Source organism: Trifolium pratense, linkage group LG6, assembly GCF_020283565.1.
Source record: "Trifolium pratense cultivar HEN17-A07 linkage group LG6, ARS_RC_1.1, whole genome shotgun sequence".
NCBI lineage: Eukaryota > Viridiplantae > Streptophyta > Magnoliopsida > Fabales > Fabaceae > Trifolium > Trifolium pratense.
In genome coordinates this window covers 43207251-43216079 of record NC_060064.1, presented here as the reverse complement: position 1 = coordinate 43216079, position 8829 = coordinate 43207251, and the positions used below count along the sequence as shown (strand labels likewise).

General features: G+C 36.6%; 1 pseudogene; it reads left to right on the top strand.

The window, feature by feature from the left end:
• Nucleotides 1-6651: 6651 nt before the first annotated feature.
• Nucleotides 6652-8414, top strand: LOC123892317 (annotated as a pseudogene).
• Nucleotides 8415-8829: the final 415 nt, after the last annotated feature.

The window sequence follows — 8829 nt, the reverse complement described above, 5'->3', positions numbered from 1 at the left end:
GATGAATTAGACTTTAAAACAGTAATGACTATAAAAGTGGTATTGTTTATGTATATGATGCTTATCATGTGTTTAGAATAATGTTTTACAAACGTCATTCAATGACATGAGTTACGGTGGTTAAAAATTGCTATACATGTAATATGTGCATTTAGAGAACGAATAAACTAACTTGTGTAGCATCATATCCAGTGCAATTATAAAGTCTTATAATGAGGTACATATACTTATATTTTTGAGACTGTGTTACCATTAAATATTTTATTGAGAAGCTTTATGAAATGTTTATATATTTATAATGAGTGCTATAGTAGTATAATACTACTGGAATGTAATATTGAGGGACTTTTATAAAAAAAAAATAGAAACTGAATAAATTATTTAGTACTCCTTATAATTTTAATAATTGATTGAAGCAAACTGAGGAGATACTTTGTTGAGAAATTTCATGATATTGAGATATTTATAGAGATACTTATGTGATAAAAATGTTATCGCTTAGAAATATTCTAAGTAAACCTGTACATGATTATGATTCATGAAATATTTTTGAGATACCATAAACTATAATATGGTATATTGGGATTATCCATTGTATTAAAATAATACAATGATGTTTAGTGAAATTGTGGATTATCCATTGTATTAAAATAATACAATGATGTATAGTAAATTTGTTTATGAGAAAATATATCTCTATGCGGAATTATAAATTGTTCCAATTATGGGGACACTGTCACTTGAGAAATCATTTGAGTAGACCTGAATAAAAATCCACCTATGTTACCAAATGTGGGGGTGGTGTCACTTGATAGTCTTTCAAGTAGACCTGATGAATTATATTATGAATGTCGATTTGACAATATGTGTTATATTATTTATAGTGGATGAGCCATTGTATTAAAATAATACAATGATCTTAATCGGATATAAGAGTCGATGAAAATAAAATCGATAAGTGAATTTATTGTGAGGAACAAGTTTATTGTTATAGACTTGAATAAATATTATATGAGATTAATTGATTTCGAGACGTCTTAGTCAATATTACTTGATGGAAGAAAATTATCTCTTCATCATTTGTGTATAAAGTAGCTACTAAAACAAGCCCCTGGGAAGAAATAATTTTGTGACACATCGAGAGGAATTGGACTTTAGCCATTTGAAATCAACAAGTGATAGGAACCTAACCTTTGTGATTGGAGATCCCATGAATAAGGTTCATATGGGTAAGAACAAGTTACTTGTTAGATCCGCTAGCACCAAAAATTAATCAATTAATTTTTGTCCTTGTCCTTTTCCTATGGTGTGAGTGAGAAAGTGCTAGATACTGCATTACTGAGAGGATAAGCTTTTAATGATTTTCATATCCCTTATGGGTGGTGTATGATTTGCAACATACATTTGATGAAATCACCTATATGAGTGTCAAGTGGGGCCGCTTGTATGAGATATTGGCAAAATCTCTAGAGCACTCATGAAAGAATCCAGGCACGCGCACGGCCTATTCGCGCAACACAGCGGCAACGGCAAGAAATGTGGGGTGTAATGCGATTGGTAGACCACTAACATACGGTAAGTTTCATTGGTTCATATAGCTTGCTACACTAATGTTACTATGTGTTAAGTACTATCAGTCTAGGGCTGGTTCATATAGCTTGCTACACCAGTTTGATGCATTACATCAATGATGTTAATCCAGGAAATGATTTTTTGAGTATTCTTTTATACTTTAAAATAAATTGTGGGGGATTGTTGGATATTTTGATCTTATAATTTATTTTAAAGTTATTTAAAATAATTTTATATATTGTTTTAAATAAATTAATAGTATTATTGATGATTTGTTAAATGTGATTTTTTACTTAGTCAAAGACACGTTTTTCTTTTAATTGAATTTATATGGTTTTAATCCTATTTATTAGGATTTATCTATTATGCTTGCAACAATATACAGATGTATGTGGCATTAAGAAATAAAAGGGGAATACGGTGCATACACATGTTTGATCTCCTCATAAAGAGGCTTGGTTCATATATAGAGATTGGAACGTGGCTTAAGGGACCGGGAGAGGGAATATACATGGGCACATACAATAAGCTAATTTTATTCTTTCCGATAAAAATTGAGGTGTATCTTCCTGGATTACGTTATCGGTGTCTAATAATATCTTGTTAGTTCTGTCACCTCGGACATGATTCATATCCGGGAAGGACATGTTGAATCCTGGGGGATTTGCGCTTATGAGGCGGATAAATCCTTAAGGACAGTGCGATCAGCACGCCTCAGGTATTGTATCACGGTTTGATATTTTGCAGGTCGTTCATCATTTGTGATATCGTGGTTGCATACTTCACGGTTGCCGACATCAATTACCGCAATTAGAAGATAAGTTCTTATGAACTCTATTTTAATTTATTCTCTATAATATTTATTGAATTACTTAAATTAATATATGGTTGAATATTGTGATTAGGTCCAATTTTTACAAGAGAAAATAACCCCTCATATCTTGATTTTGATTGTCCGTTTGCAGCAAGCTCTCTACGAGCGGAAGCATTTGCATTGCTTGTCTTTCCATGCCTACCTCTCCCAATATTTTCTTCCATATCTATCTAAACATATCTTCACAATCAATACAATCTTATAAACTATGATAAATTCAAACTATAATTCAATCAACATTTAATCCTAACACCTATGGAAACATTATTCGTGTGGAAGCACATTTAATTTGACTTAGACATTTTGTCAAACACGTAGTGTACACCATAATACCAACTAATGACACACACAAATTGAACCTAATATCACATGCATTCATGTTAACATCTAACTAACCTAACAACTAACCATTAATCAACAATTCAAAACCCATAATCAACAATCCAGAGATAGAAATTTGAGATAGAAATTTTACTCAGGGAGGGAAAAAAGCGTAGAAAAAGTGCATGTGAAGAGAAACACATGGAATGGTCAAAAAAGTATGGAACTTACTTGATTAAGAATGGTTTGAGGTAGGATGGTGAAGTTTTCCTCAAAATCGCACAAGAGAGGTTGAAGGAGTAGTGTTGTTGGTGTTTAGAACAAAATACATAACTGATATCAGAAGTTGAACTTCTGTTTCTATATCAGTTAACTTCGGTTAACAAAACCCGAAGTTGAAGGCGAACGAGTTTTATTAACCGAATTTTTATAAACTTCGATTCATATAACCCGAAACATCGTGCAGGGGCAAAAACGTTAGGGGGGTGTAAAAGAAACGTGGGGGGCCTAAAGAGAAATTATCAATAGTTAAATGTAAAGAGAGAAAAGGGTTTTTGGGTGAAGAGCAAGAAGGTAGAAAGAGACAGAGCTCTAGGGATTTGAGAAGCTTTGAAGAGTAGAGAAATAACATCAAGAAATCAAGTTTCCTTCTACTCAAATTCTCCAAATTTCTTAAGGTAAGGGGGAGTTATGTTTATGAGTTGAGATTTTTCATGGAGAAAATGAGTCGGATGGCAAAATAAAATCTCTAATATAAAATCCTTTTGAAATATTTTGACCAAAAATTCTTACAATTTAAATTGTACTTGGAAGTAGCTATAAATACAGCTGAAATATTTTAAAGATTATATAACATAGCCAAAAGTCTGAGGTCTAGACTTAAAGTGTGATCCGGTTCTGGCTAGATGCAACCCCTCCTTTAAAAGGAACTTTATTTATCAAGTTTTTTTTTAAATGGTCAAAAATCAGTAATATGTTGTTAATGTTAATACTTTGTTCTTAAGAAACTTCAAAAATCAGTAATTCGTAGTTTTTAATGTCTTCTATGAATTCTGTAAAGCAACTACGACGAATTTCACTAAGCCACCCTTCAAAAGAATGTTCCCTTTCAGTCATGCCATTGTCACCTAAGAATGTTCCCTTTCATAGTCTCTGTCAAAAAACACATCTGACGTAATCTTCATCCCCTATTAGTAAAACTCCAGCCAGTGGAAGTTGTTGTTCTTGATGTCTTCGGATGGGTCCATTATGCACACCCACTGGAATCATTTGTCACATGAACTACAGCTGCAAGCCCAAGTCGTTCTACTACTATAAATACGAAGGCAAGCATATGGTTTCAAGTATCTAAAATCGTGTCTTACAAAGCGTGTGTTTTTAGGGATTTTAGAGTGTTAATTGTGAGCCTTTCTTGTGTCTCATTGATGCAAGCTTAGGACCTGAGTTTATTGAGTTGTAAGTGTGAACTTCTCCTAAGCTTTGAAGTACGGAGATTGTTCTATTGTGTTGTGTGATTTGCTCGCAAGCTTTTAAGCAAGAGTGAATCCTAGTTTCTTAGGAGTGTGTCTCCACCGTTTGTAATCGTTGAAGTTTATAACAACGTTGTCTGTGTTGTTAAGGTGGGAATTGGGACGGGGTCTCATATCTAGGAGTTCCTAGGTAGAAGTGTCATTGGGTAGTGATTAAGTGAGAAGTTGTATACGGGTGAGTTTAGCTTCGAAGTAATACTGCTGATAGTGGACTTCATTCCTGGATTGGTATCCCCCAGAGTAGGCTTTAGGCTGAACTGGGTTAACAACTCTTGTGTGTTATTTACTTTACTGTTTTTATTGTTTTATGTTAAGTGCTCTGTTTATAGACAAGTGTTGGCGCACCGGTAACAACATCTGTCTACAACAGACAAGTGTTGATACACCTTGATCAACACCTGTCCACTGTGTGCCAGGAATTTCAGATTCTATCGTAACGAATTCATTTTATTTGATTGGATGAGAATGCGTTTTTGTAATCGGTGAGAAAAGGGCTATCCGTTAGATGGAACCGCCCCTAAGTGAAAGGCCACTCTTAGGAGGAGAGGGCTATCAACGAGATGGAGCCGTCTCTCGATTCTTTCGTAACGAATTATTTTATTTGATTGAATTTCTATATTTGTTTCTTATTTCAATTTTTAAACTCTATAACGAATTGAATCGAATATTATTTATATTACATAGTTACTACTATACAATAATTGTTACAAGCTACTAAAAATCAAACGCTCGTGGTAGTTACCCCTTCTTCTTACATTTTTTTTCAGATTCCCAGTCAGCTGAGTAGCAAGTTGTTAGCACATTCAAATCTTCATCAGTCTCACTCTTTTGGTAGGCCTCCTTTATGGAAGGCTAATTTGTATATATATCTTTTGGTTTGATCGAATATCTGCAGCTATTTTGAGTCTAGGAATATTTCATTTTGGGATGTATAAAGTTAAGAATGTAAATGTTGAAACTTTGACTAATGATGTATATGCTGCAAACAGGGTTTATTTTGATTTGGAAACACTGTAAATACAGATGTGATTTTGTCGAGATTTCAATAAATATTATTTTTGAAGTAAATGGTCATTTTGGAAATCTTATATTTATTGTTAAACTCGGTCATTAGGCTTTCCGGACTAGGTATTAGTTCGCGCGCCGGTCACGATTTGTTTTGGGTCGTGACAAAGTTGGTATCAGAGCTCGGTCGTTGGTCCAAATAGCTGAAGACATAGAGTGATAATAGATTTTTGTTAGTAAATTGTGAACCCGTGCACCATTTACTCGCAAAAGCTATTCGCACTCTATGATGGTCTCCCTTGTTGTCTAAATTTGAAATTTCATGTGGTCTTTGATTTGTCTCACTTTCTTTGTCGTCTTGTCCTATATTTGATCAATGTTCTTTCACTAGGTAAGGATGCCACCCAAGACTAGAAACAATAATAGAAGAGAAGTTGTGGATGAGTCTGCTGCCGAACCTCAAGAATCCCGTCAAAGAGGTCGAGTTCGTGTTCGAGGTCGACGTGGGGGTAATGTTAGAGGTCGCAGGGCTAATGCAAGTGGACGTGGTTTGGCTGCAGAAGTATTCAATGTTGAGGTGCCTAGAGGGAGGCGAGGAAATCCAGCCATGGAAGAATATAATGCTGGTTTATTGGGATTACAACAGATTGTACAACAACTTGCTGGGGTTGTGGGACAACAACAACAACAATAACATGGTAATCAAGGGCAGCCAGCTGTTGGTGGTCAGCAAGAAGCTGGACAGGGTGAGCAGCAGGAGACAACTCAAGCAAGGGGGATTGAGGTTACTTTAGAACAATTTATGAAGCTTAAACCCCCTACTTTTTCTGGGTCTGATGCAAGTGAGGACCCACAACGTTTCATTGACGGTCTAGAGAGGTTATGGAGAGCATTAGGATGTTCAAAAATAAGGGCAGTTGAATTGACATCATTTCAGTTGGAGGGTGTGGCATATGATTGGTTTGATACGGTGTCACGTGGAAGAGAAGTGGGATCACCTCCAATGGCATGAGATGAGTTCTCTCGATTGTTTATGACCCGTTTTCTCCCAGAAAGTGTTAGAGATAGTTTGGCTCATGAGTTTGAGCAATTTGAGCAAATTGAGGGAATGTCAGTTTTTGAGTATAGTGCTCGTTTTACGCAACTTTCTAGACATGCTCGCTACACAGTCACTGAAGAGACGCGTATCAAGAAGTTCATCAGAGGATTGAGAGAGTACTTGTTTAGATCTGTGGTTGGGTCTAAATGTTCCACTTTTGCTGAGGTTCTGAGTTTGGCACTTCAAATTGAGCAGCGACAAAAGGATAAAGGAGGTAATAAACAAGATTCTCGCAAGAAACGTGTTGAAGGATCATACAGTCATTACTCTAGTAGTGGCGGCGGTTCTATGTATGGTCATCAAGTGCAACAAAGGCCAGGTTCACAAAGGGGTGGTTTTAGCGGACAATCTTATCATACTGTGCAAAGTCGTAGATCGGATCATAAGGCATCAACAGGGTCCACTTTGCCTCAGAAACATTCTAGTGTTACGACTGGAAAATTTTTCCAAGATGGTAAGGAGTGTTTTCATTGTGGTCAAATAGGTCACATCAGGAGGAACTGCCCAGTAGCTATGACACAACCATCATCTAGTCATGCATCAGCCCCAGCAGCTTTAGCGCCTACTCAGGTTCATTCTACACCTATGCAAAAAATGGGAAATTCCTCTGTTCAGGGTTCGAGAACATCTCAACATGAGGGTAGAGGACCTGGAGGTAGAGGACAAATGCAAGCAGGAAGAGGTCAGGCTCGAGTCTTTGCTTTGACTCGTCAGGATGCTCAGGCATCAAATGCAGTGGTTACAGGTATTCTTTCTATTTGTTCCCAAGATGCTCATGTTTTGTTTGATCCTGGAGCTACACATTCTTTTATATCTCTATGGTTTGCCTCTCGACTTGGTAAAAATTCATCTGTTCTTGACGAGGCCTTAGTCGTGGCTTTACCTGTTGGTGATAAATTGTTTGCTGAGTCTGTATATCATTCTTGTGACGTATCGATTGCGGGCCAAATATTATTTGCAGACTTAGTAGTTATTGATATGATAGATTTTGATGTGATTTTGGGTATGGACTGGTTGTCGTCCCATCATGCTACTTTAGATTGTTACAATAAGATCGTTAAATTTGAGATACCTGGAAAATCACCTTTCTCATTTCAAGGCAAATCCACATGGATGCCCCATAACTTAATCTCAGCCTTGAGAGCTAACAGGTTACTAAGAAGGGGTTGTCAAGGATACTTAGCTGTGGTTACAAATATACAATGGGGTGAAGGCAAATTAGAAAAAATTCTCATAGCATCTGAGTTTCCTGATGTTTTTCCCGAAGATCTTCCTGGATTGCCACCTGATAGGGAAATTGAGTTCTCCATTGAGTTGGTTCCCGACACTCAGCCCATATCTATACCCCCTTACCGAATGGCTCCAGCTGAGCTTAAAGAATTGAAGGAGCAACTACAAGATCTTCTTGACAAAGGCTTTATTCGTGCGAGTACTTCTCCATGGGGTGCACCGGTATTGTTTGTAAAGAAGAAAGATGGGTCCATGCGATTATGTGTAGACTATAGACAATTGAACAAGGTGACAATAAAGAATAAAATATCCTTTACCCCGCATTGACGAGTTATTTGATCAACTTCAAGGAGCCCAATGTTTTTCCAAGATCGATTTGCGGTCTGGGTATCACCAGTTGAAGATTAAGAGGGAGGATATACCGAAGACAACTTTTTGCACTCGTTATGGACATTATGAATTTCTTGTTATGTCTTTCGGACTCACTAATGCTCCAGCAGCCTTTATGGATTTGATGAATCGGATTTTTAAACCATTCTTGGATCAATTTGTGATAGTGTTTATTGATGATATTCTTATTTATTCCAAGAGTAAGGAAGAACATGAGCAACATTTAAGGCTTGTTTTGCAAACATTAAGGGAGAATCAATTATATGCTAAATTCTCTAAATGTGAATTTTGGTTAGACAATGTGACATTTTTAGGCCATGTGGTGTCTAAAAATGGAATAAGTGTTGACCCAAGCAAGGTTGAAGCAGTGCAAAATTGGCCAAAAACCATATAACCATAAAACTGTGTGACTCCTCTTTATGAGTGAGATGGTTGATGATAACCGAGATCCGACATGATTTAAAACTGTATTGATGATGATCCTGCATGATCTAAAACTGACACCATCCAGCAACGATGTAAAACTGAATGAGATGGTCTAAGTTGGCCAGCATCCAACATGATGTAAAACTGTTAGTTCATCTTAAATGGGGTGACGAACATCCTGCATGATGTAAAACTGACAGCATCCTGCATGATGTAAAACTGATGTAGAGTCCGTGCATGACTATAATCTGAACAGTCCGTGCATGACTATAATCTGAACAGTCCGTACATGACTATAATCTGAACAGTCCGTCATGACTAAAATCTGAACAACGTGGAAATGGTACCACATGCATTAGTTGTGTCTAGGGGACATGACATGA